Here is a 26575-nt window from a genome sequence, read left to right on the forward strand (position 1 = left end):
GCCCTGAAAAAGAATTTGGATTTTATCTATAGCTCAGTGATACATTTTCAGTGGAGGAGTCATTTGTTAAACAAATATTTACTGAGTGCCAGCTGAATGCTAGGCACTATCTAGGGAGCTACTTTATATACTTTTTTAAGATTTTATTTATTTATTTGAGGGAGAGGAGAGAGAGAGAAAGAGAGCATGAGTAGGGGAGAGGAGCAGATGGAGAGGAACAAGCAGACTTCCTGCTGAGTAGGGAGCCTGATGTGGGACTTGATCCCAGCACTGAGATCATGATTTGAGATCATGACCTGAGCCAAAGGCAGACGCTTAACCTACTGAGCCACCCAGGTGCCCCATCTAGGGAGCTACTTTAGAATGAACAGCTAGGAAAGGTTTTCTAGGAGTTGGCATTTGAGCTGAGACCTGAACTACAGGACCGGTTTATGGGGTGATATAACCCTTAATTCTTACAATTAACTGTGTGGAAGGAGCAACTGATGCTCATTTTACAAGTGAGAAAATGGAGACTCGGCAAGGCTAGGTAGGTTACCCAAGGTCACAGAGCTAATAGATGGCAGACAGCCAAGATTTCAACTGCTCTGGGTTCAAACTCTGTCTCTGGCATTGATAACTACATAATACTGACTAGTGACCATCTCAAGAGTCCCCATACACTAATTATGAGTTCCCTCTTTTTTCCCCATCAAGAAGCAAGTCTAGTAAAGTTTGTGCATTCAAAAAATATGTACTGAGGGACTTCTATGTGCCAGGACCGTTCTAAGTGCTTGGAACAATGAACAAAAAAAGATTCCTACACCCTCAGAAGGTGGGGAGAGGGAGCTGGAATTTTTAGATAGTGTGGTCAGGGCAAACCTCACTGAGGAAGTGACATTTGAATGGACTCAAAAGAGATGAGGGACTTAGCTATGTATTTTGGAAAAGAGTTCCAGGCAAAAGGAATCAGCCAGCGCAAAGGCTCTGAGGCTGGAAGCATGTTGGGATGTTCAGGGAACAGCTAGGCAGTGTGGCTGGAGCAAAATAAGAGATGTAGAAAGTGGTAGAAGATGATGCCTGAGAGGTGATATGGGAATGGTGGGGAGGGGTTCAAGAAAGCTCATTTTGGTTTTACTCTGAAGTTCACTGTCTCGAGCCTCAAGATGTAGATTCCATTTAGGGGCCCTCGAAGCACTGTGATTCTGTGGTTCTACGACAGAGAGAGCACCCTCCGTGCCCACCACCATCCACTGTGACCATTAGCCAGGTTTGCCTCAGCCATAAGCAGTCACCCAAGGAGAAAGACTGGCTTTGGGAAAAGACTCTTCATCAGATCCTAGACTGGAGAATATTAACTAATGGAACAGTTATCTGCAGCATGAGGTGGCCTAGGTTACACAAAGCTCCCTAACTCTGAAAACTCCCTGGCTCTTAGAAAGTGGGATACATTACTAGGACATGTGGAGTTCAGGAATTATGAAGGAAAGTTTCAAAGGCTTCTTTTCTTGGTATTCTATAAGACTCACCTGGTTCTAGCCCAATCCCAGGATGATAAGAATACAGAGAGGCAGGCTAGTGTCCAGACTGCTCTAGAAAAATCCTAAAGATACCCTCCCCCCTCTAGTTCTTGGTTGAGAAGTTTTAGAGAGGGGGTGGGGAAGTGCTTCCAAACCACTCTGGACAGGCATGGAACTCCTTCCCCACTCCTATTATGAATATAGTTGACTCTGTGCCCAAGCCGTCTGGGTTTTTCCTTTGGGGAATTTGTTTTTATTTTCTTCTACATCTGTTTCTGAACTTAGTTCCTTTGCCTTAAGTAGATCAGTAATGGCCTCAAACTGGGTCTAGGGCTGAGACTCAGACCACTGGGATTTCTAATGGCCCCCCTCAGGCTCCTTCTGTCTCCTGTTGCTGTGAGGGAAGTAGCAGACAGCCCAAGAGCATGCGCCAGCCTACAGATGAGGTATCCCTCATGGACCTGGTCTTGAGACAAATATAGTGACGGATCTTCTTGACTATCCAACAGAAACAGACTTTTATGTGAGTCCCAGGGAACTTCTTCTCTCCTTACGGAATCTGAAAATCGAAACTAGACAGGTTCCACTTCTGCCAAGAAATCCACTTTCTAGTCAAGGAAAATTCTTGGAGCCAAAAGCACGCTCCACCACCCCGCCCCAACATGCACTACAGGGGCACCTGTAAATAAATCCATTGTCTTGTCTGAGCTCAGCGTGAATTCCTCAGCGGTTAAAAATGTTGGTTTGTTTTTTCCTGCTCTTTACAGGCTGGTATAATTTCATTAGATACATTTCCTTCATTCCTCCCTGGCTACCCCCAACCAAGAATCCCTTTGCCTTTTGACATCCTCCTTTTTTGCATCTCTGAGATCCTTACAGGGCATTGTCCTAAGTTATTCCCCCACAGAGGATTGTCAAATAACCAAGTGGCTGGTCCACTTACTGTTTCATTTACCCCTTAACACTCCGGGAATGCACTCATCTCACTGAGATGTGTCTTTTATGAAGACACATCTAAGAGGGTGTGGAGATGCACAGAGACAAAGATAGCTTTTTTTTTTTTCTTTAAAAATTTTATTTTTAATGGCACAAGTCTTTTCTTTCAACATTCGGGATGCAAAGAAATTGAGTCCTGGGGATAAAGATGACTATTCCCGAGCCAGCAGGGAAAGATTGTGGCCTTTTACCTCCTTTGTCTTCTATCTGGGGCTTTTCTAGACCATCTTCCCTAAGTCTTTCAATAGAAAAGGCTCTTGTTGCAAACACCGGAGACCAGCAGGCTGAGAAATGGATTTTTCAACCCTGCGAGGGAAGCTCTGGTCGAAATAAAAGCTTGCCGAAGCCTTTATTACCTTAGCCATGAAGCCTCACCAGCCTCAAGGATCCCAAGACCTATAAGAAGTGGAGGTACAGCTGCCTGCCCTGGGACAAGAGTCAGAGTTGCTTGTCGCTATGCCTGGCATAATGGGGCCAGACAATCTAGAAGTTAAGAGCAAGGATGCAGGTTTATAAAGCATGGGCCTGGTTTATGGACCCTACCTCAGCTTCTTTCTGTGTTAGCTTGGGTAGGTTACTTAACATCTCTGTGCCTCAGGCTCTTTGCTTATAAAATGGGGATAATAAATGGAGCTACCCCTTAGGGTCCTTATAAGGATTAAATTAGATAATATATGTAGAGCAATTAAAACAGTGCCTGGTGCATCGTAAGCATTATATAAGCATTAGCTATTTTTTATTATTATCTTTGCAGTAATATCTGATAATAGATAAAAAGCACGTCTCTCCAATGGGCTCTACAAAGCAAGGTTTGGCAAATCCTTCATTTCTTCAGATATTTATAGGCACAGAGCACAGCCCCAAGCACCAAGCCTTTATAAATGCATCAGCCCACACAGAGATGCTTGGACCCTAAGTTGTCACTGACAGCCTGTCCTCTTGCTTCCTGGCACTGAGCTGGCAGCCAGTTCCAGCCCCACATCAAGGTCAGAGAGGAAAGCAATGGAGGGCCAGCTGCTTCATCTCCGTCAGGCTGGGGGGGGACGTGGCAGCAGGGAGCAGCAACAGTTGGGGCCTTGGCAGGAGGAGTAAAGTCCCCATCCAAGGAGTGACCAGCCAAGCATGAGACAAGAGTCTTGCTCTCCTCCTGTCACATACAACCCCCAGCACACACACTCACAGCACTGTATAACTCCCCAACACACACATAGCACTCCTAACACTATACAACTCTCCAACAGACCCACACCATCCCCAGTACACATAACACCACAACACCCCCAATACTATATGACACCACACCACACCACACACGTGCAACACCCTCAATACTACATAATATATCAATACACATAACATCCCAACACTATACAATACCCGACACACACAATACCCCCAACAGTAGGTGATACCTCAACACACGTACATCACTCAACACTACACAACACCCCAACATACAGAGACACTGACAAAGCTGTCCTGTTCTCTTTGCCATTTTCTCTTGGATAGACCTGAACAGGGAGGCACTCTTTTTTTTTTTCTTTAAGATTTTCTTTTGAAGCAATTTCTACGGCCAACATGGGGCTTGAACTCACAGTCCTGAGATCAAGAGTTGCATGCTCTATCAACAGAGCCAGCCAGGTGCCCCTGGGGAAGCACTCTTAACTCTCATCTGTGATGTAGGACTTAAGCAGAAGGTGAAGGAGGGTGGCAGGGTGGTACAAAGCCACTGGAGTTAGGGAGACCATGTGAATCTGGGCTTATCTGTATACTACTGTGGAAAAGGGAGTTCATCTCCCTACACTCCGTGATATGCCTTGTCTGCAAAATCATAATAATGCCTACATTCGAATGCCTACAGTCTCGTTGGGATTAATTTAGATAATAATGGGAATACGTTTGACCCAGGTGCCTGGTCTGCAGTCCTTTCCCTGAAAATGAAATGGCTGTGGTTGTCACTATTGCTGAGAATAGGGCAGGCACAGGGAAAGAAAAGGGATGCTGAGGGGCTCAAGTGAACCATAGAGTGAGGGAACTCTCCCTACCCTGGGAAGAAACCAGTACCTTTTGTCCTCTCAGTAAGTTTCCACAGCATCCCCAGAAACTCACATCTGTCGTGATCCCCCCCTTGAGTCCTTAAAGGGGACAATCCATTAGTAAATGTACTAATTAGTGTCATATTGTTGACCCAAACCAGTTATTTGACCAGAAGAATCCTTGCTTTGTTATCCCAACTGCCTGTCAGCTGGAGACAATGTGGTTGTTTCACATGGTCAGAGAGCACCGGCCCCCTTCGTGTTCTCACACAAGACCATTCACAGCTAAGCCCTGGGCAGGACCCCAATTTATTCATTAATGACCAGCCAGTATTGGGACATTCACCCAGGTCCTTGTTTTCAGCTACAGCTATCCCACCATCCTCTCTAACAATGGTTCTTTCCCTTTTTAGGGTCCTAGACCCCTCTGAGAATCTGGTGAAGGAGACAAACTCTTCCTTGCAATTTTGTTCTGACTGACTCCTGGGCCGCTCTGAAGACTCCTGTTCCAGGAGATGTGGGGCATCGGCACCTGCTTCCCATCGTGGCTGTTCCCTGCAGAGCAGCCTGGAGTTTGGCTTCCCTGGGGATCAGAGAGCTCTTCCACCCAGCAGCCTGCTTAGAGCCAGGTTGGTCAAGTGAGCTGCCCAGTACACCCCACTTGGCTCTGATTCGAGCTTTGGATTCTGGCAGTGAACCCAAAAAGGGCCAAGCGGGACACACACATCCCCTCTCTTCCTCCAGCAGCAGGGAGGGAGCCGCAGAAGCTTGGGTGTCTGCACAATTTTCAGATTTGCTTAACTATCCCCAAATTTCTGGAAAAAATAAATAAATAAAAGACTGTGGGGGGAATAAAAGGATAGGCCAATTCCCAGTATTCTACAGCCAGAGAGAAGTGTTTGGCCCTGACCAGTGCTGGGGAGAAGGGACACTCTCCCCTATGCCGTAGCCCAAGTGGGAGCTCACGGTAATAACTACATAAACAGGTACTCCTTGTCTGCTGCAAGCCATGGTAGCCATTTAGCTGAACTCCCTCAGCAACCTCTGTGGTCGAAACCATTATTATCCTCATTTTATAGATAAGAAAAAAGGAACACTGAGGTAAAATAACTTGCCAAAATCCCAGCTTGCAAGAGCTAGAATTTGGCCCCAGGGAGTCTAACTCCTCAGCCCAAACTGCCAGCCTCGACTATGTTCTACCACCTCAACTATCCTTTGCCTCATCACTGTGATTACAGAAGCGGCGAAGGGGAAAAATAGGGGAAAAAATAAACTTTCCCACAGTGCTCACCTCTGGTATCCTCTCCATGATGTCACACTCCCAACAGATTTGAAACTAGACAAGTGAAGGAACTGTGGAGCAGGGTAGGTTCCCTGATGCCCTCTGGTTTCTCCCACCCAGAAACAAAAGGCATAAAAGAGGGACAGGTGCTGAGCTCAGTCTCAAAGGGCTCATTTCTCTACCCCCGGGTTTCTCCACCGAGACCCACTCCTGAAGAAAGTACCTTATCATGGCTGCAGGCCAATCTCTCCACTACTCCACAATCGCCAGTATAATAGTAGGGATCAGGACGTTTAAACACATATCCTGGTGGCAGTCAGAAAAGTCACCAGAACCCTTTCATCTGATTATGGAAATTGAGATAGAGCTTTCCACCCAAGTACTAAAAAAGAAGTTGCTCTGAATCAAGGCATTATTATGTCCTAAGTCACCTGTCACTCACAAAGGACCTAATTAAAATTCCTGCCCCAAATTCCTGCTGCGAGTACACTCCCTGAAGTCCAAGCTAGGTACAGAAGACCAACAGTATATTTCACCATCACATCTCTACCAACAATATCATGGTGTTGTAGACAAGACTGTATTTTTTGCCAAAATCACATACTTTTAGACACCTGACAATGCTAGCAGCAGCTTCTACATTCAAAGGTGTGTGCCTGGCTGGCTCAGTCGGTAGAGCACGTGACTCTTGATCTTGGGCTCATGTGTTCAAGCCCCATGTTAGGCACAGAGTTTAGCTAAGGGCGAAAAAAAGCTAGAGGGCTCCTATGGAGATAGTCCAGATTGATTTTTTTATTTTATAACCATGCTGGTTGGCATTTGAGAATAACATGGAAAACCCATCTTTGTCACCATGTTGGGGACTTGATACAAAGCCCTAGAAGCTACTGAGATACCCAACTTGATTTCTTCCCAAGCTCCTGACACCCCTTTGATTTACTTTCTCTTGTGAAGGACCAAAATGAGAGAACAGTTGAGAAGATCCAAATGGAACCTAAAGAATAGCCTTCTTCTGCAGATTTGGGAACTGAGACCCAGAGAAGTTAAATCAGATCACTTAGAAATCTATTGAGGGGGGCACCTGGGTGGCTCAGTCATTAAGCGTCTGCCTTGGGCCCAGGGCGAGATCCCAAGGCCCTGGGATCGAGCCCCACATCGGGCTCCCTGCTCCGCTGGGAGCCTGCTTCTTCCTCTCCCACTCCCCCTGCTTGTGTTCCCTCTCTTGCTGGCTATCTCTCTGTCAAATAAATTTAAAAAATCTTTGAAAGAAAGAAAGAAGAAAGAAAGAAAGAAAGAAAGAAAGAAAGAAAGAAAGGAAGGAAGGAAGGAAGGAAGGAAGGAAGGAAGGAAGGAAGGAAGGAAGGAAGAAAGGAAGAATATCTATTGAGAAGGTCCCTGTGTTTGGAGACAGAAACTTGGGTTGGAGTTGTAGGTCTTCCTCTTCGACCTTGGTGCGGTTATGTATAAGCCTCAGTTTTCTTGTCTGTAAAAGGGAGTCATATGCCCCATGTCACAGAACAGATGCAGGGATCACACAGGATACTGAAGCCTGTGGAAGAGCTTTCTAACATGTAGCAGGTTGTGCAAACAGTGTATTATGAAAGGCATGCCCCACCACACCACTCTTGTTCCTTTCTCTATTGAAAAGATCAGAGGAGCAACGGTGGGTGATGGGAATGTTTGTGCTGGCTTTACACACGTTGGGTTCTCTTTTAATTAAGATCCTATCTTTTCTTTTCCTCAGGATGGGGGAGAGCCAGGCCTGGCCTTAACAGCCTCCAGACCTGCATATGTCACTGCTGTCAGCAGAGGACAAAACCCAAAAGGAGAAGGGGAAAAATAAATCTTTTGTTTTTGAAGCTAAATAGCCCAAAATGCAGCTAGAAAAGTTCCATAAAGGTTTGGCTTTCACCAACACAGAGTGGAAACAAAGCTGACCCCTCCCCTGGCCATGCCCTCTGACCCCTCTGCCGGGAAGACCTCTGCTCTCTCAGCCTGTGGGTTTTTCCTTGAGGGCTGTTTGCCTTTGAGGGTTGGGGAGGGAGCAGGTTAGCACCAGTCCCAGTTTCCCAGTGGCTGGAGGAGTTCACAGACTAATATTCACGAAGGGTGCTTATGCTGCTGTGGTTTCTCCTGCAAGGTGCTTTAGTGGAAGGAATGTGTTACAGAAATGATCCTCCTGCCACCACTTTTGGAAACCCAGGGCTCAAACTGTACATACTTAACAGGGTGAACTCTCTTCCCTTCTGTTTTCTCCCTCTACCCCCTAACCTCACCCTGTATATATTAAACTCATCTTCCCGTGTAACAGGGGTCACTGTGCTTCCTCTGGGCTCCGTTCAGTGTGGGTCTATGTCCATAGATTCTCAGAAAACATCCATAAATCCCTTCAGCTGTTTTAACACAATTGATAGTAATTCTTTGTTTGCTGTGAGAGTTGCCACTGGCCACGAATGTGGAGCTGGGAAGAACGTGGTATCCTTCCTTCAGATGCAAGCCTCTGCCCAGGAAGCCCCAGGCTCCCAGGATGAACTCAGAAGCAACTAGAAGAGGGTAAGAAGACTGAGGTGATTTGCATTCATGGGGGCAGGGGATTCCCTCTTCTCCAAAGCCAGTGGAGTATTCTAGAAGCAGGGATATTCTAATTGGCAGCAGGGGAAGGCAGAATGAGCAGGGGGAGCTAGGAGGTAGAGGACTCGGTGTCAAGGTCCATCTGTGAAGTTTTCTCATTAGAAAAATGGAAAAAAGGAGAATGGACTGCTCTAGTTCACAAAAAATGGGGAGGACAGAAGGTGGCAGTGACTTTGGAGGCATTTGGTAAACAGTCGTGCCGTGCCGTGCCTGGGCTGCAGACGCTGGCTTCCAAAATCTTCATGCTGTCACGTTGCCAATGGCATGGCAATGATCAAATGCTAACACAGATTCGGCGACGGACATGAGCAGAGGCCCCATGACGAGCGATTCTCTTGCATTATCTCATTGAACTCCCACGTTAGCCTGTGGATTGGGAAGTTTTCCTATTCGTTCCTCACACGGTGAGGAACTAGACCAGCAAGGTGGAGTAACTGGCTGAAGGCCACGCAAGGCAGTAGCGGCATCGGGTCTTGAACCTGGGTTTCCTGCAAGACCCCGAGCAAGCTACTTCTCCACACCTCGGTTTTCTCACCTGCCAAAAATAAAGGAGCTGCGCAGGATGATCTACAAGACCCCTTCAGGCCTAAGGATACTGGACTGCCATTCTTGACGATTCTATCTGAGACCGTATCAACAGGCCAAGTCCACATCCAGGGGACATCCTTAACGGATGTCTGTGGGGTGGACAAACTGGTGGCAGGGTCAGTCCAGCTGCCCAGACACACTCCCGTGTAGACCCCTCCCTGGCTGCCTCTTCCAGGCCCAGCAGCTCCTGTTGGTGACAGCAGAGATCTAGCCTAGGGGGATCCATGCCCGGTGACAGGAAAGCTCTTCAGTCAAGAGACCACGGGCTGCAAAGCAGGCCAGATGGATGCAGCTTTTCCCGAAGAGGAAAAACTCTCCTGGCACCCAGCCTCTCTGGCTCTGGGAGCAAACCCTGAAGAAAAGCCACCCTGTAGCCTGCTGACAGGCATTGCGATGGCAGCCAGCCAGCTGGTGCCCACATCCCTCCATCAGCCCATTCTCCTCATGTCTTCCCCGGGGCGCCGCTCCGTTCCGCTCACAGGGTCCCAAGAAAGGAAGCGGGGCTGGAGCAGATTGAGGCAATCCTGCTCCCGGTCCAGGCTCTCCACAAGGCAATTTCAAAGGCTTGACTCTGTGGGAGTTGCTGGGGAGGCTCCAAAACCGGAATGGCTTCAGAGCCTCCAGAAAGATTTCCTGTCTCACCTTCACCCCCGCCGCCTGCTTTTCCCAGAATATGAGATGCATGTATTCCGGAAAGCTCATGCTGACATGAGATTACCTTCTGAGGTGCCATAAACATACCAGAAAGGAGAGTCATATTGCACTTGGAGGAGGGGAACTTGGCCGTCAACTGACTCCCTTGGCACAACCTTCGGCGGAGACCTCAACAACTCTTTTCCTCAGTTTCCCCCAGGGCTAAAAGGAGGCCCAGTCCAATCTGTGGCCAGCCTGACAGAGGGAGCAGCTCTGAGACTTTAGTTACTTCAGTAAACAGGTACAACATGAACCTCAACATGAAGACCTGAATTTTTTTTTCAATTTTACTGGGATAATTGACTCATAACATTGTGTAAATATAAAGTGTGCAATATGTTGATTTGATACATTTATAAATTACAAAATAATTACTACCATAGTAGTACCTACCACCTCCATCCTGTCACATAGTTATTTCTTTTTTGTGGTGAGAACGTTTAAGATCTACTCTTATAGCAACTTTTAAGTATATGATACTGTATTATTAACTATAATCACCATGCCATATATTAGATCCCCAGAACTTATTATCTTACAACTGGAAGTTTGTATCCTTTAACCAATATCTCCCCATTTCCCCCTCCTCCAAACCCTGGTAACCACCACTCTACTCTCTGTTTCTTTGAGTTTGTCTTTTTTAGATTCCACATATAAGTGGTATCATCCTGTATTTATCTTTCTCTCTCTGACTGACTTCTGTTAGCATAAAGCCTTCAGAGTCTATCCAACTGGCCACAAATGGCAGGATTTCCTTCTAGATCTAATTATAGGATAAATTTTTTTTTTCTATTTATCAGTTCTTGTGTGATGCTGATCTCATGGCCTATGAATATCCAGACCAAGTCCCTGAGATTCAGGATAGAGAAGGCCTTAGTTAACATTTTACTAGGCCTGATCCAACTTAGAGGAATTGATTTTTTATTTCTTTTTTAACCTCAACAGAACAAGTTATTCCCTGCAGCAGCTGGTAAAGGAACTGCATGTGAAAGGTGTTGGTCTTTGTGGACCCCCTGCCACCCAGTTATAAAGTGCAGGGGACACCCCAAGTCTTCGCTGACAACCCCAGAGACCAGTTAGCCAGCCATAGGCAGAGCCAGGGCTTCTCATCCATCCCCTTCTTCCTTTTACATGATGCAGAATATTCTTTCCAAGACAAAGAAAAAAACAGGCTCTAGAATGTTTTTCAGGTTCCTCCCAATCACACCTTCTTGCTTCTAAGCAATCCTTATTGTCTCCACTGGCCAATAGTAAGGAACATATATTACCAGGTGGGGTCCAAGGATTTAAAAGCACTATTTACATTAAAAAGCATCTCTGTGGGCATGAGGACAGCCAGGGCTGATAACCATAGATAAGCAAGTGATTCATGTGGCTGTCTCTGCTTCATTTTTCCCCATCTATAAAAAGGGAGATGTGTTTCCTTAGCTCTTTGGGATGACAGAGAAGCACATGAAATACCAGGGCAAGCATTTGGGCAAGAAAGATTAAACCCTACTTGAGGATTTTAGGGATATTTTAAAGCTGTTTTCCTTTGATAAATTCAGGAGAGAAAATGATTATTTTGTTTGTGCCCAAATTTGCCTGGACATCCACTGTTAACATGGATTTGGTAAGTCAGCTGGGTAGTTTTCCTTTACCAGGGGGCCTCACAGGTCAAATTCTGCTACCACAAAGCCGCCACCCTGCACCCCATCCCTATGCAATCACACTTCCCCCTCCGCCATGACTACGTGATCTTCAGATACAGCAGCTGGCTTTGAAACAACTGCAAGCAGGGTTCCTAGGCCTATTGATGGTCCTGTGCAAACCCATTCTTCTCTTCTCCAGTGGTCTCCTTGAAGGTCATAGTCGGGCTGGGCCAGGTGAGGCTGGTCAGGGCAAGAGCCACAGATCTGGAGTTGTGGTAAGAACAAAGCTCTCAGATTCACGTGAGGCAGGAACCTGTGACCTCAGGCACAGCTGGCCAGTAATCAACTGGGCTGAGCAGCCAATCCCCAGGGTGAAGACTAACAAGTCCTAAGACAGACTTAACCACCACTTAAGCCATTAGATAAGGCCACTTGACCACTCAGACCTGGAACTACAGCTCTTTTATTTATTTATTTTACAGATTTTGGCATCTCTTTATACAGTGTTTTCAGAGTTTTTTCTTTTACAATCTAATTTTTTTTTTTTTGCTTATGCACATTAAGAGCGTAAGACCAATGCCCAACACATGAGTAGGTATATAGTAAATACTTATTTTAAAAATAAATTCATTCAGGGGCGCCTGGGTGGCTCAGTTGGTTGGGCATCCAACTCTTAGTTTTAGCTCAGGTCATGAACTCAGGGTGATGGGCTCCATGCTCTGCAGGGAGCCTGCTTCTCTCCCTCTCCCTCTGCCCCCCACCCCCCACATGGTCCCATTCTTTCTCTCTCCTCCATTTCTCTTTCAAATAAATAAATAAATCTTTTAAAAAATAAAAATAAATTCATTCATTCAACAGATATTTACTGAGCACCTACTATGTACCAGACATTATTCTAAGCTTTAGGGGACACTACAGTGAAAAACACAGACAATAGTTCCTGACATCAGAGAGCAGTAAATAAATAAATATATAAAGTCATACAGGAACATGTGCTATGAACATAAATTAGACAAGGTAAACTTGAGTGAAGTGGTGATAGAATCATCATAAGGGAAACACTGAAAACATCTGACTGAAGAACTGAATGATATGAGGGAGGAAGTTGCAAATTTATCTAAGAAAGAGCATTCCAGGATGATGAAACAGCCAAGCAAAGGCCTTGAGGCAGCAATGTGCTTGGCACATCTGAAGTGCCAGTGGCTGGAAGAAAGAGGAGTAAGAGAAGATGACCTTGAAGAAGCTGCCACCAGTTGGAACAGGCTGGGTCTTGAAGGTCATAGTAAGGCTGTGGGGTTTTATGCTGGGTATGGTGGGAAACCATGGGAGGGTTTTGAGCAGGGATGCAATACGTGGTTACATTATGGACAGTAAACTGCAGAGAGGGATGCCTGGGTGGCTCAGTCTGTTAAGCCTCTGCCTTCAGCTCAGATCCTGATATTAGGGTCCTGGGGTCGAACCTTGCGTTGGGCTCCCTGCTCAGGGATGAGTCTGCTTCTCCCTCTCCCTCTATTCCTCCCACCCCCTGCTCATGCTCTTTTTCTCTCAAATAAATAAATAAATAAATAAAATCTTAAAAAAAAAAAAAGAACACTTTAACAAATAAAAATTAAAAAATGAACTGCAGGAGAGTAAGAATAGAAGATGGGAGACTATGGCAGAGTCCAGATGAGAAATAATGGAGCCCTGGGCCAAGCTGGAAGCCCTGGAGGGTAAGAAGTGATTATATATGGGACATACTCTTAACGTAGAGCCAACAGAATTTGCCAATAGATTGGAATGAATGAATCAAGGCTACTTAAAAAAAAAAAAAATCTCTCAACATGTCTATTAGGCCTCTGAGCTAAGAGAAATGTCTGTGGAGGCTCTTTATTTATATGTTCACTTTCCTTAATTTTACTCAGTTCTTCAGTCTATTAGATTTATTACAGCAATAAGTGGAGTTTAGTTACATACCCAAATCAAGCTCCCCTTGACAATGTTTCTCATATGCCAGGCCCAAGAGGTTAGGGACACAAAAATTCATTCATTAGAAATTCCATTACTAATTTGCTTATTCTGTATGCTACCTTCAGATAAGTAGGCCTAGAAATATTTAACTTGTCTAGAAAAACATGCTGTTAAACTTGAAGACATCAATGAAAAGTATTAATAGGAATTGTGGTGCCAAAGGCTGTGTGATTTTTCTAGCAATAAAAACTATGGGAAAACACTTGTTTTTTATTTTTTATTTTTTTTATTTAAAGATTTTATTTATTTATCTGACAGAGATAGAGACAGCCAGCGAGAGGGGGAACACAAGCAGGGGGAGTGGGAGGGGAAGAAGCAGGCTCATAGCGGAGGAGCCTGATGTGGGGCTCGATCCCACAACGCCAGGATCACGCCCTGAGCCGAAGGCAGACGCTTAATCGCTGTGCCACCCAGGCGCCCCTAACACTTGTTTTTTAAAGAAAACATTTTAAAACTCTAAACGCCTGAAGGGAAAAATCCATTCTGTTTCAGAATCTAGGCAAAACAGGCAAAAATAAAACAAAACCAAAAAAAAGCCTCATAACCTGACTACTGATGTCACTGTGAATTATCCTCTTTGTCCTTTCTAACCATAGCATAATGACAGACAAATCACATGCCTGAGGTCACGCTCTAGGCTGAGACCTAGACTTCCTAGTTCCCTTTTTCCCATATCAAATACCACTGAGGCAAGATGGATGGACCTAAAGGAAACCTGGTGAGGATAAAAATAATGTATGAGAAGCATAAATATGCTATTGATTGGTTTTAATACAACATGCTTCATCTTGCATTTTATACAAGGTGTACTTGGATCAGAATATCAGAGATTATAAAAAGATGAGATTTTCCCTGCCTAGAATCATAGAATCACAGATATATAAGAATGTTGAGATTATCTGGTCCAGATTTAAGACATTTGACAACTGGAATGTTAGACCAGAAGATAGCTGGCCCCCTTAACTGATGCATACTGGTTCAACATCAGCCTTGAACCCTCCAGGAGCTTGACATCTGGGGACGTGTAATGACCTGATCATGATCACATACCATGAGCTTGCCCAAAAACCAGTGCTTTTTCCATAATAATACACTGTCCCTTATTTAAAATTAAACATCAAATATCAATACCAAATTTTGAGGAAAAGGAGAAGCAGAAGATAGAATGCTCTGCCAAAACATCCAGGAAGCTGGAGAATATTAGCAGGAGTATGAGGACTTAGGGACCCTTGTACGTGCTGTTGCGACTGTGGGCTGTTACAGTAGTTCTGGAGAGCAATCTGGCACATTTGGTGAAATTTAGTAGAGGTAAACCTTATAACACAGAAATTCGTCTTCTGGATCTAAATCCGAAATACATTTTCTAACTTATCACTCTGATTGCAGCCATTATTCATGGCGGTGGGAAACTGGAAGCAATCGGAATGTTTATACTGGGAGAGTGAAAAAGTAAGGGTGGTAAACACACACCAGGGAATATTCTACAGCACATAAAATCCTGGCACTAAGTAAAAAAAAAAAAAAAAAAAGCAAAAGGCAACATGAGATATGTAGTAATACCATTTACAGAAATAAGAAATAATGGAAAGTCTGGGTGGCTCGGTCAGTTAAGCATTTACCTTTAGCTCGGGTCATGATCCTGGAGTCCTAGAATCAAGCCCAGCCCGGGTTGGGCTCCCTGCTCAGCAGGGAAACTCCTTCTCCCTCTGCCTGCCGCTCCCCCTGCTTCTGCTTGTGTGCACGCGCGCGCTCTCTCTCTGTCAAATAAATAAATAAAATCTTTTAAAAAGAGAGAGAGAGAAAGAAAGAAAGAAAAAGAAGTAAGAAATAGATGCTGAGAAAATTTAACACTGCAACTTTCACAACCCCTGATCCCTCTGATCCCCCTTTCCTCGATTATTTTTCCCATAGCATTTAATACCTTCTAACACACTGATCATTTACCTTTATGCATATAGATTATTGACTCTCATTTCCTGTTGTCATGTACATTGCTTGAGGGCAGGGCTCCCTGATGGTTTTTTTCCCTAGTGTATTCCCAAATGCTGGGCACACAGTAGGCAATCAACAAATGCTTAAACAAATCAATGAAAAAGACAATATACATTTTGCAAGAACACTATATAAACCAAAAAATCCACTTTAAACACACGAGACTGTGCTTAAATAAGAGCTTAGGCAAAAGGGGCATGAAGGATGAGACTGAGACTAGAGGAGCCATGCTGTGCAGAACATTCTGGACTAAGAAGCATATTAGTGTTTTCTTAGTTACATTCTCTCCCACCTCCAGGTGGCTGGCCTGAACTTGAGATCAACCATGCCTAACTTTTCCAAGACATCAGGTCTTGAAAACATAAGCCTAATGATGATACAGAGTCCTGTCCAGGGAGACCAGAATTCTGAAGGATTCCAGGTGAATAGCTCTCCCCAACCCTATTTTAGAAAAGGTGTCAGCTGCAGGAGTCTGTCCTGGGGTCTGCTCAGGCCCCTTAGAAGTTGGGCCAATTTTTGGATTTGAAATTCCCAACTGGTTCACATGCACTAGCAGGTTTAAAACAAAACAAAGACTGTATTCATCCTAGAAGGTACCTTATAAGTCATCAGTTTCCTCACCAGTAGCATGAGAAATATCTGGGGAGCTTTGGGAAACAAATTCTCAAACTTAATCCCCATGGAGACTTGAATTCAAAAGATCTTAGGGGGCCCAGGAATTTGTTATGTTTTGTTTTAACTCCCCAGGTGATTGTGGCCCAGCCAGGACCAGAGCTACACCCCCCCACTCCCCCACCTCCTCACCCCCCCCCCCCCCGCCCACCCCCAGCAGTCAGAATCCCTGTCGTCCCCCTGCAGCCAACCTGGCTCTCCCCGGGGATGCAGGAAATCTGTGCTTTCCTCCAACCCCCTCAGGAATGCTAGAGGGGGCTTCAGGAGGGAAGCAGTCAGAACTCCGGGCAGAGGTGGGCAGATAATGGGCCAAAACACCCCCTCAGCCTGCTTTAGCATTCCAGGCCCACCCACCCGGGCCCTTGGTCACCAGGAGACCTCATGGGCACACACAGGCCCTAACCTGCCCCTGCTCCCAGATCCAGCACTTCCCATACAGCTCCCTCAGCCTGCTTTGAACAAAGGCGATTGTTCTCCCAGGAAAGGACTGCAGGGAGATGTCTGTCCACTCCTTCCCTTTCTCCCCATTCCTCCCAACTCTGCTCCCATCTTGAATCCCTGGGAGGGAAGGTCGCCTAATATGACTCTCGGCTACTTTTTCCTCTCCAACTTGGGGAGTCACATGCTGTTCTGTGTGGTTATTTGTGTACAAATCCTTCCCAAGCAAACACCCTCCAGAAATCACAGGCACATTTTTCCACACTGGAGGATGTGGTGCGGGTAGATGAGGGATTTTTAAAAATACACATTTGGAGTTGCCAACCTTCCTGTGGGAATCATCCTATTATTTAAAGGATGGATTGTGCCAGTCCCTGCCCCCACCTGATGAAGCTGTAAATTGTAACAAGAGAATCTGGCTAAACAAGTTTCCGATTCAAATGTTATCTTGTGGACAAAGAACTCTTTGAATATGGTTTCTGTGTTTGGCTTCTTGTGATGAAGTAGAAAGTTATGTTTTCACTGTTGCTAGAATTCTCTCCCTTCAGAAGTGTCTGGCTGCCACTCATTGAGAGGGCAGTGTTGGGCTGGACGGGGGCAAGGGGAGCCACGTGGCCTGGAGAGCTGCGGCCAGGCCAGTTCCTGCTAATTAACACATGGGTATTGATAATATTTCTCTCGAGGAAGCCGCCACTGATAAGACAGTAAATCCCCTTGGGCTACCACGTCATCAATAAGCAGAGGGCCTCTTTCTCGAAGAGCCCATAATCCAAACATGCTTGGGGCAGGTGATTGATAGAAAGCTCCCATTTTAAAAGTTTCCAAAATCCAAACAGAGTGTGTCTGGTTACTGACAAAATTAAATTACCCTCTGCAGGAGGAACTTCCCCTTCCAGTGAAAACAAAGTTATCGTTACAGATAAAATAGAAACTCGGGCATAAATTCTTAGACGCTTCTAACAGCTAGCAAGTGTGATGTTAACTTTATGGGCTAATTTTATTGTATGTTTGTCCCACTTTGATCAACTTCATAAATGAGAAGGTACAAGAGTTTCTTTGGGTAATACGTGAAGGGTCAAAAGTCCAACAGACTCTTGTTGAAAGCACCTAGAGGCTCAGGTTTTACTGAAGCCTCTTCTCTTGGCTGCTCCGGGAAATACCTCTTTTTCTCCCCAGAATCACAACAAGGAGCCTCCCCTCCCCCCACCCCCCCAGGAGAGAAGGAAAAGGTAGAAACTTCTCTTGTGCTGTGGCCTTTCCTTCTCGGGGAAAGATTACATGTAACACCCTGCCTTTGTGAACATTTCTCATCAGTCTTTCTCCTCGCCTTGCCTTGCTTCCAGAAACATAGCAAAACTGGAAAGAGCCCATGAGGATTTCAGTTTTTCAAACTGGCCAACAGGAGAGCTGTTTCAATCAGTCATCTTACTTACTCGAAGGGTCTTTGTTGAGCTTCTGCTTCAGGATGCCACAGTTCCAGGCTCTGGGAGGGATCTAGCAGTCTTCGAGGGAACTATTGTTTGTAAAGTACATTCCCGTTTACAACAAGCTTTCGCTCGCAATCACTCAGCCGGATGCCAAGAAAGGAGGAAAACGTCCTCTGGGTTTAAAACGCTTAGTTTGGGAAGGGAGGTCAGAATGCAGAAAAGAAACCTCCAGAGAATGGTACAAGACCTCGTTTAATCCAGGTCTGACCCGGGAGACACATATCAAAAGTACTGCAGCTCCTGAGAAGAGAGATCAGTGAGACCCGGGCCCCCAGGTGCTCTCATTCCAATTCTCTGGGTTTGGTGTGTTAAGTGTTTCAGCTGGAAAGATGTCTTCCTCTGAGACCCAAACCTCAACAATAACGCCCCTCTCTTTCCTTTGAAGCCAGTTTCAAATCTCTTCCCTGACAGAGAAACTTTATCTCCGACATCCTCCGCACTCTTCTTGGTTACATCCATGGTCGTGAAGCCGGCGCATCCAGCTGGCCCCTGCCACAGTTCTGCTCTGAAGAGAGATATGTCATCAACATGGGTTTATGTTTGGGGGAAATTTGCTTTTATTTTGGTTTTGATTAATGTGCTAAGATGTTACATTAGGGAAGGTGCCCCTCCCTCCCCTCCATTTGTGGGCCCCACGAAGCGCGTTGGGTTCTCGGGAGAGCAGCCGAGGCAAATGTGAACATGAGCGTTCCCAAGGCTTGGCAGGGCTGCACGTTTCAAGGCGATGGCTCTTCCATCACACTGTCATCGCATTGGAGGAAACACCCTGAACAGCCCAGCTGCATCACTGCTGGCAGCAGATAGCTGACCGTGGAGGGAAAGGCACCCGGCCGAGCCCTCCTGTCCTTCACAGCCTCTCTGCGATGCCCGTGGGGGAGGTGGCAGGTTCTTCACTGACCACGGGACCACTGACCCATCACTGGGCTGGATCAGTACTCAGATGCCATGCTGAGTGGTCTGGTGAGGACTACAGTGTGCCCCAAGTTACCATCACTTCCATTTATTACCACGGTTACTGAAACCACCCGTCCCTTGATGTGCTCCAAGACAGTCCACCTGGGCCCCCTTTCAACCAGATGGCCATTCCTTAAATTCCCCCTGGGTAGAAATTGCACAGCCTTGACAGTTGGTGTGGTGGTGGTTCTAAAATTCAATTCACTGTAGAACAATTTAATGAGCATCTATTATCTCAATTAATTTCACCTTTATTGATCACCTACATGCCTGCCAATGGGAATACCACAGTGAATGAGGCTGGCCTTCAAAGTTTAGCAAAGGAATGTCCAGAACAGTGCTAGTCATTTATTCTTCAATCTTCCTGAAAAATTCCCAGATGCTCTCTCCACATTTATTTGGCTCCCCATGGGAAGGTAAATAGCCCTCACAGTTGGCTAGAGTATTAGAAAACGAGAGTACAAATGAGTGTTTAGAGTTAATAATACTGCATTGTTTATTTGAAAGTTGCTAAGAGGAAACTTAAAAGTTGTCATCACAAGAACAAAATTGTAACTATGTATAGTGACAGATGGTATCTAGACTAACTGTGGTGATCATCTTGCCAAATATACAAACATCATTATGTTGTACACCTGAAACTAATACTGTGTCAATTATACCTCAATAAAAAGATTTTCTTAGAGTGTTTAAAGTCAAACACAGGTTAGGGTGCCTGGCTGGCTTAGTCGGTAGGGCATGTGACTCTTGGTCTCAGGGTCATGAGTTCAAGCCCCACTTGGGCATAGAGATTACTTAATTTTTTTTTAAATTTTATATATTTATTTGAGAGAGAGAGCATGCACGCATGTGCACGTGCATTCAAGGAGTGGGGAAGGGGCAGAGGGAGTGGGAGAAGCAGACTCCTTGCTGAGCAGGGACTTAACTGACTGAGCCACCCAGGTGCCCCGAGATTACTTAATTTTTAAAAAATTGATTTAAAAAAAGCCGGGGCTCCTGGGTGACTAAGTCAGTTAAGTGTCTGACTCTTGGTTTCAGCTCAGATCATGATCTCAAGGTTGTGAGATCGAGCCCCACATTGGGCTCTGTACGCAGTGGGGAGTCGGCTTGAGATTCTCTTCCTCTACCTCTCTTTGCCCCTCCCAGCCTGTGCACACATGCTCTCTCCCTCTCTCTCCCCCTCTGTCTAAAATAAATAAATCTTTTTTTAAAAAGTCAGACATGTTCATGGAACTTTACATCAAAAACTTGGGATGTACTATATGGTGACTAACATAACATAATAAAAAATTATTATAAAAAAAAGTCAGACGGGTTCAAACTGTAGCTTTACTACTTCCTTATTATGAGACATTAAGTTACTTCATATCTCTGAGCTCAGTTTCATCATTTGTAAAATGGTGATTAAAAACCCCTCTTTAAAGGAGTGCTGTGAAGATTAACAAGCACAAATTGCCAATTTTGGTGTCAGACACATAGTCACAGACCCTGTCAAATGGTAGCTGCTATTGTTGTGGTGGGTCTATATTATTAGTTGTATTGCTATGATTGTTATTGCCAGGTTTGTGCTTTATGAGGGAGAGTAGCCTTTTAGTGACAAGCAATATGGGGAGACCTTGGGATAACATCCCTTCCTGGAAGTAGCATATTCTCAAATCTCAAGTGGGGGCATATCACACTGCACCAATTTGGATTTTTCATTGGCATTTTTCAGTGACGGAAGCAAATATCTTATCTTTCTGGAGGAAAATCGAATTTTGTGGGGTTTTTTTATGTACATGTGATTTTCAGTTGATTCTTCCTCCGATGTGGATCAGTTTTCTTAAAAAAAATTAAGATGTTCTCTGTCAAATCCGTCAGAACTGTAAATGGAAGACACTAAGTTGGAATCCTACTCTGAGTTACCAGAGAATGAAAGAAGTTACCATAAATACTTTCTTTTTCCTTATTTTTCTATTAAGGGTTGGCAAGGGGCACCTGGCTGGCTCAGTTGGTAGAGCATGGACCTCTTGATCTCTGCGTTGGGCACAGCCCTACACTGGGCACAGAACTTACTTAAAAAAATAAATATGTAAAAAATAAAGAGTTGGCACATGATGACAAAAAAAATCACCATCATCTAAAAATGCTTTATCTGTGAATAAGTATTGTTTGGTTTTTCATTTTTCCTTTTTTTAGCTTGGGGAAGTTAGAGAGTGGTACGAGGGAGAATTACAACTTTTCTCCTTTCTTCATCACCTTAGACAAGCGGAAAAAATAACCTTCTGAGTTCACCCAGGAATCAGTGCATTCAAACCAGATCAATAGTTTATAGCTAAGCTTATAGTGGTCAGCACACAAAAATATAGAAAAACTTATATGTTGACTTGAATTTTATTATACAGAAAGGATTTTCAGTTTTAAAGTATCTTTAGGAGTGCCTGGGTGGCTCAGTCGGGTGAGCCTCCGACTCTTGATTTTGGCTGAGGTCATGATCTCAGGGTTGTGAGATTGAGCCCGGCGTCAGGCTCCACACTCCACATGGAGTCTGCTTGAGATTCTCTCTCTCCCTCAAACCCCCTGCACTCCCTCCCTCTCTAAAAAAACAAATAAATAAAAACTTCAGTTTGGGCTTATTAGGCCCAAGAAGATAAACTAGACAGATACCCCACATGCATAAAACAATTTCCTTCAATCAATAAAATAACCATAAAGTGGTTTTCATGACATCCATTTTCAGATTTGGTGTTGAGACCAATTCACAAAGTGAGTAGAGTTTTCCTATTTTTATTGCCAATACATTCATATGTATATTTCTCACTGTTTAAATCCGAGGGAGAGGTTTCATCTAGGATTATTTTCACTCGTTAATTTTAATTCATGAGCCTCTGGAGAATGTATCTTTTTTATAATTTTATTTCCAAAAAGCCAAAGGAAAACAGAAGATGAGGAGCTATTGGTTAGTTCCTTTAAAAGGCTGTTTGGAGGGGTCTCTCCTGAGATGCTTTTTTTTAATAAGTCATATTTCAAGTCTTTGATCTTGACAGCCCTGAAATACTACCTTACCATTACATCATAACTATGAAATGGCTTTTGTTGGCTAGTGGAATGACTTTTCAAAAAGTTTCCACTAAATACACAAATATTACAGTGAAAGGATGTCAGATATTCCAAATGATTAGTGATAGTATTAAAATTGCCAGTATTGCTATATATTATACCCCTAAGAATTTAGAATATTTATGGCAAGGCCTTCATCTAAGTAGTCTGTTTGGTTTTTTTCTCCTTTTTACTTTTTTTTTTCTTTTCTAAAATGATGGGTAATTTCTCCTTAGTCTTTTTCACATGCTTTGCTATATCTGAGAGACATTTAAACCATTTTTTTCAGTTTATATTCATACAAGAGTCAGTAGGGCCACTGAACCAAGTAATTTCTACTACCATCTCAAATATTTATTAATTCAATAAATATTTACCATAGAATCATAACATATCATATGATAAAAATTCAACTATGCACATTTGGCCCATTCCCCGCCCCCCGCCCCGCCACTGAAAGGAAAGAGAAAGATAACACTTTCAGTAGTGTGGATAATCCAGTCACCCCTCCACTTACTCAGTAACAGGGTCGAGAGTGGGCTTGCTGTCAGCTGCCTGGTTTTATTTTTTTTTTTAATATTTTATTCTTTTTTTTTTAAAGATTTTATTTATTTATTTGATAGAGAGAGACAGCCAGCGAGAGAGGGAACACAAGCAGGGGGAGTGGGAGAGGAAGAAGCAGGCTCCTAGTGGAGGAGCCTGATGTGGGGCTCGATCCCGGAACGCCAGGATCACGCCCTGAGCCGAAGGCAGACTCCCAACGACTGCGCCACCCAGGCGCCCCAAGATTTTGTTCATTATTTATTTGAGAGAGAGATAGTGAGAGAGAGAATAAGCAGGGAAGAGAGGGAGAAGCAGACTCCCCACTGAGCAGGGCTCAATCCCAAGACCCCAAGACCCCAGGATCATGACCTGAGCCAAAGGCAGACACTTAACTGACTGAGCCATTCAGGTACCCCAGCCTGCCTGGTTTTACTTCCCTTGTATCTCTCAGAAGCAAGGCTGAATGTAAGGCTAGGGCTTGAAAGTGAAGTGTTTGGGGTACCTCAGGGCCTCCAAATAAGAGCTAGACGATTTCATCTGGTTCCCAGCCAAAAACAAACAAACAAAACACCAGTCTGATCCATTATTGGAGAAAAACCTGGCTCTATTGGCCCCATTCAGGCTGTCCCTATATTCTATTTCATAAGCCATTAAAGAGATTTTTCAAGGATAATCTTGACTCCGAGGTTTACTTGCCCTACTCCTTGTGGTAGATACTCAATACAAAGCAGTTAAGTAAGGTGCACCTGCTGTATACAAAGTTTTGTGTGCAAATTACTGGGGAAAGTGCCTGGTTCGCTTAGTAGGCATTTTGGAGCTTTATTCATACATACATGCATATACATACACGCATATAACTTGAGAATGAGTCACATTTTTCAGAGTGGGCCGATCTTGACATGTTCTTTCTAACCTAATAGTTTGTTTTACTAATCTTTACTTTCCTTATTAGGAACTGTGAGCATGTTAAATGATATAAATTTAAGAGGTGAGATAATAAGATATATTTATTTTTAAATTTCTGTTTTTAGAAGTAATTATTGATAGAGTTGGAGATTTTGCCATTGTTGGTGGTGGCTTTTTAGAACAAGCTAGTGATTTAAAAACAGAAGCTTAGGGGTGCCTGGCTGGCTCAGTAGGGGGTGCATGTGACTCTTGATCTCAGGGTCGTGAGTTCAAGCCCCATGCTGGGTGTAGAGATTGCTTAAATAAATGAACTTAAAAAAATTTTTTTTAATTAAATCTTAAAAAAAAAAAGAAGTGTAAACACAGAGATTTATTTGCTGATCACTGAGACACATTAGCCAATGGGAAGGCTTTTATCAGTACACAGATAATATGTATATACTGTATACTCATGTGTCATAACATCAAACATTAGCTGACACATACATGCTAGGTTTGGTGAATTGCCTCCTTGCCCCCAAAGGGTCTCAGTTGTACCAAATCTGAAATGTATCATGCCAAGCATTTCCCCCAATTGTTTTAATGAAGGATCTTTTCAAGAAAAGTTAATCTACCTGTTTCTAATTCAGTTACAGCCTATTCCCTTAAGATGTTACCTTGCCTGAGCTAGCTCTATTCAAAAAAATCTTTTTACTCTCTTTTTTAAGGTTTCTTTGCAAACAGGTGGTCCTTCAAACAGCTGGGGGCCCCCCCAGCCCTCAACTCATGTTTGATTCAAGCTCAGAATGAGCCTTGTTTAATCAATTGGACTCCCCAAGAGGTTGGAAAACATACCACCCCATGATCGAGAGGGGAGAGCCGCAATGCAAGCATTGAATTTTCTCACAACTCAAACCTAATCCTTTCCTCTCTCCTCATAAGATCAAATGGAAATTGCAAAGGTTACATGCAACACCTCATTCCAGCTGACCTTTTCAGTCCAAGAGAAACAAGGATGTAAGACAGGGAATGTGACTTTTAGACAGAGGACCATCTTGTCTGGGGACAGGATCACTGTGAGAATTATATCAACAGATCTTGGTAGCTTTACTTTAGAACTAGAAAGGATGGCAGGAAAAGCAAAGAACAACCTCATTAAAGCTGATTTACTGGAGAGGCTCAAAATCCTCCTTTCCTCTTTGGTATCACCCAAGTTACTCATGCTAATTTGTGAAGATGCACATCATTATTTTAATTGTCTGCAGCCCTTGGTTGAGTTTTAATAATCTCACTAGGCTGGCTACAAGCAGGACTGTGGACACTACAGTTAGGTTTTCACAGATACTAGGTGGTCACCAAATCAGGTGAAACTAAACGGCTATATTCATTGACAAGCTTTAGAACAAGATTTGGGGTATTTTTCCTCCTAATCTTATAATATAGGAGCTGATTGTTCTCTGATATAACATAGATACATTGGAATCAGGCTGCGGCAAAGGTTTTATTTGATCAACAAAAACCGCACAAAAAATAGTCCTGCATTTCCCTGCTTTCTACAGCTTTCTCTTCTTTAAGTTCATCCCTCCCAAAAACGTTCCCTTTTCTCAAACCTTCCCCAAAACCTTCCTAGAGGAAAGCTCCCATTGCACAAAGTGTTAAGTATCAGGCAATGGAGTGTCAGTGAGTTAGCTTTGGAGAAAGAAATATTTAGCCAGAGCAAAAGGGAAATCAGCCTGTGCTGGAATCAGCTACACATACGTCCTTTCTATTGCTATTCATTTTTCCTTATGCTCCTTCATACATCTTTCGCCCTGGAAAATCCTCAGGAATGCATCTCAAACACCCTCCCAAGAAGGCAGCTAAAGACCTGATAAACCCCAGAGCCTGGTTGTAGATTCCACCCACAGCCTTGGGTGTGTCCTGCCTGAGCTTCTCTTTCCTCAAAGCCACTTGATGAATGGAAACTTCAAACATTCTTTGGATGCTCCTGATATTTGAATCACTGTCTAAATGGGTTTGACACTAAAAAGTTTGGAAACATTTTTAAGAGAGAAAGGGAAGAAGGTGAGAGCAAAGAGGAGAACTATCTGTCCCTAAAGTAGGTGAACCTACATTATCTCAGAGCAGGCCCACGCAGCCAGACAGTGGTCTTTGGGAAAGCAAGCGGTGGTGTGAGTTACATGTGGACGGCCCCATCAGAGACCGTGATGACTGTGAATACTGCCACCACCCTTCTGTTGGTACATTTCTTGTAACATTCAACATTGCTCCAGATTTGTGTGATTCTAAATCTCTGTGACTACACAGAGAAAGATGAAGTCCAGCTGAAGTAGAAGTAAAAAAAAAAAAAAAATTTAAGATCTTATTTACTTTTGAGAGAGAGAGAGCACAAGTGAGAGCATGGTGGGGGGCAGAGGGAGAAGCAGATTCCCCACTGAGGAGGGAGCCTGATACAGAACTTGATCCCAGGACTCTGGGATCATGACCTGAGCCAAAGGCAGATGCTTAACCAACTGAGCCACCCAGGCGTCCCTGAAATAGAAGTAAAATTACCTTCTTGTAGTTTTACCTTTAAGTGAGTACTGAAAAACAAGGAAGTTGAGAGGGTGGCTAGTAGGGTGGAAGTAGAGAGCTGCGCTCTCTAGAGAATCTCGTGGACAGTCAGGCAGATGTAGTTAAGAGTGGCCCACCGGGAAGTTCTCCAAAGTAAAGGGCAAGATCTTCAGTGCCCACTGAAGTTGCCACAGAAACTGGCACAGAGAAAGTCAGCCCAAAAGGATCTTATTAATAAATACCTCAGATTTACTGCCACACAAAAGGCCGGGGGATTGATGTGACATGGCAATGGATGCATTGTGGGGTGAAGGCAAAGGGGGAAAGTGAAGTAACCAGACTTACATGAGCATAATGACTCAACGAAGGAGTACAGAGTAAATGCAGAGGGGTGGTTGTTGTTGAGATTCAGGAAAAAAACAGCAAACAAACAAACAAACAAAAAACCCCAATCTTTCTTTAAACAAATCAACAACACATGCTTGTCATGAAGACAGAAAAGTGGTGATGAACCAGCCCAAAATAATCCCAAGGGCACCCATCTGTTTGATTTCCCAATATTCTCCCTTCTGTTCCTTACAGTGCAGAGTGACGTTGATCTATTAAG

At 44.1% G+C, this 26575-nt stretch overlaps 1 long non-coding RNA gene across 2 annotated transcripts in view; it reads right to left on the bottom strand.

Annotated features, from left to right (window-relative positions):
- LOC123798209 (uncharacterized) overlaps positions 1-26575 on the bottom strand; it is a 271567-nt gene that overhangs the window by 134321 nt on the left and 110671 nt on the right. The window contains exons 4-5 of one of the 2 annotated variants that reach the window (XR_015724739.1): positions 17902-18460; positions 14986-15123 (exon numbers count right to left, since the gene is read on the bottom strand). The exons of the other annotated variant lie outside the window; for it this stretch is intronic. This is a non-coding gene — a long non-coding RNA (uncharacterized LOC123798209). The remainder of the gene's footprint in view (positions 1-14985; positions 15124-17901; positions 18461-26575) is intronic. 2 annotated transcript variants of the gene reach the window in all.

Source organism: Ursus americanus, chromosome 1, assembly GCF_024610735.1.
Source record: "Ursus americanus isolate L20-20 chromosome 1, mUrsAme1.1.p, whole genome shotgun sequence".
Lineage (NCBI taxonomy): Eukaryota > Metazoa > Chordata > Mammalia > Carnivora > Ursidae > Ursus > Ursus americanus.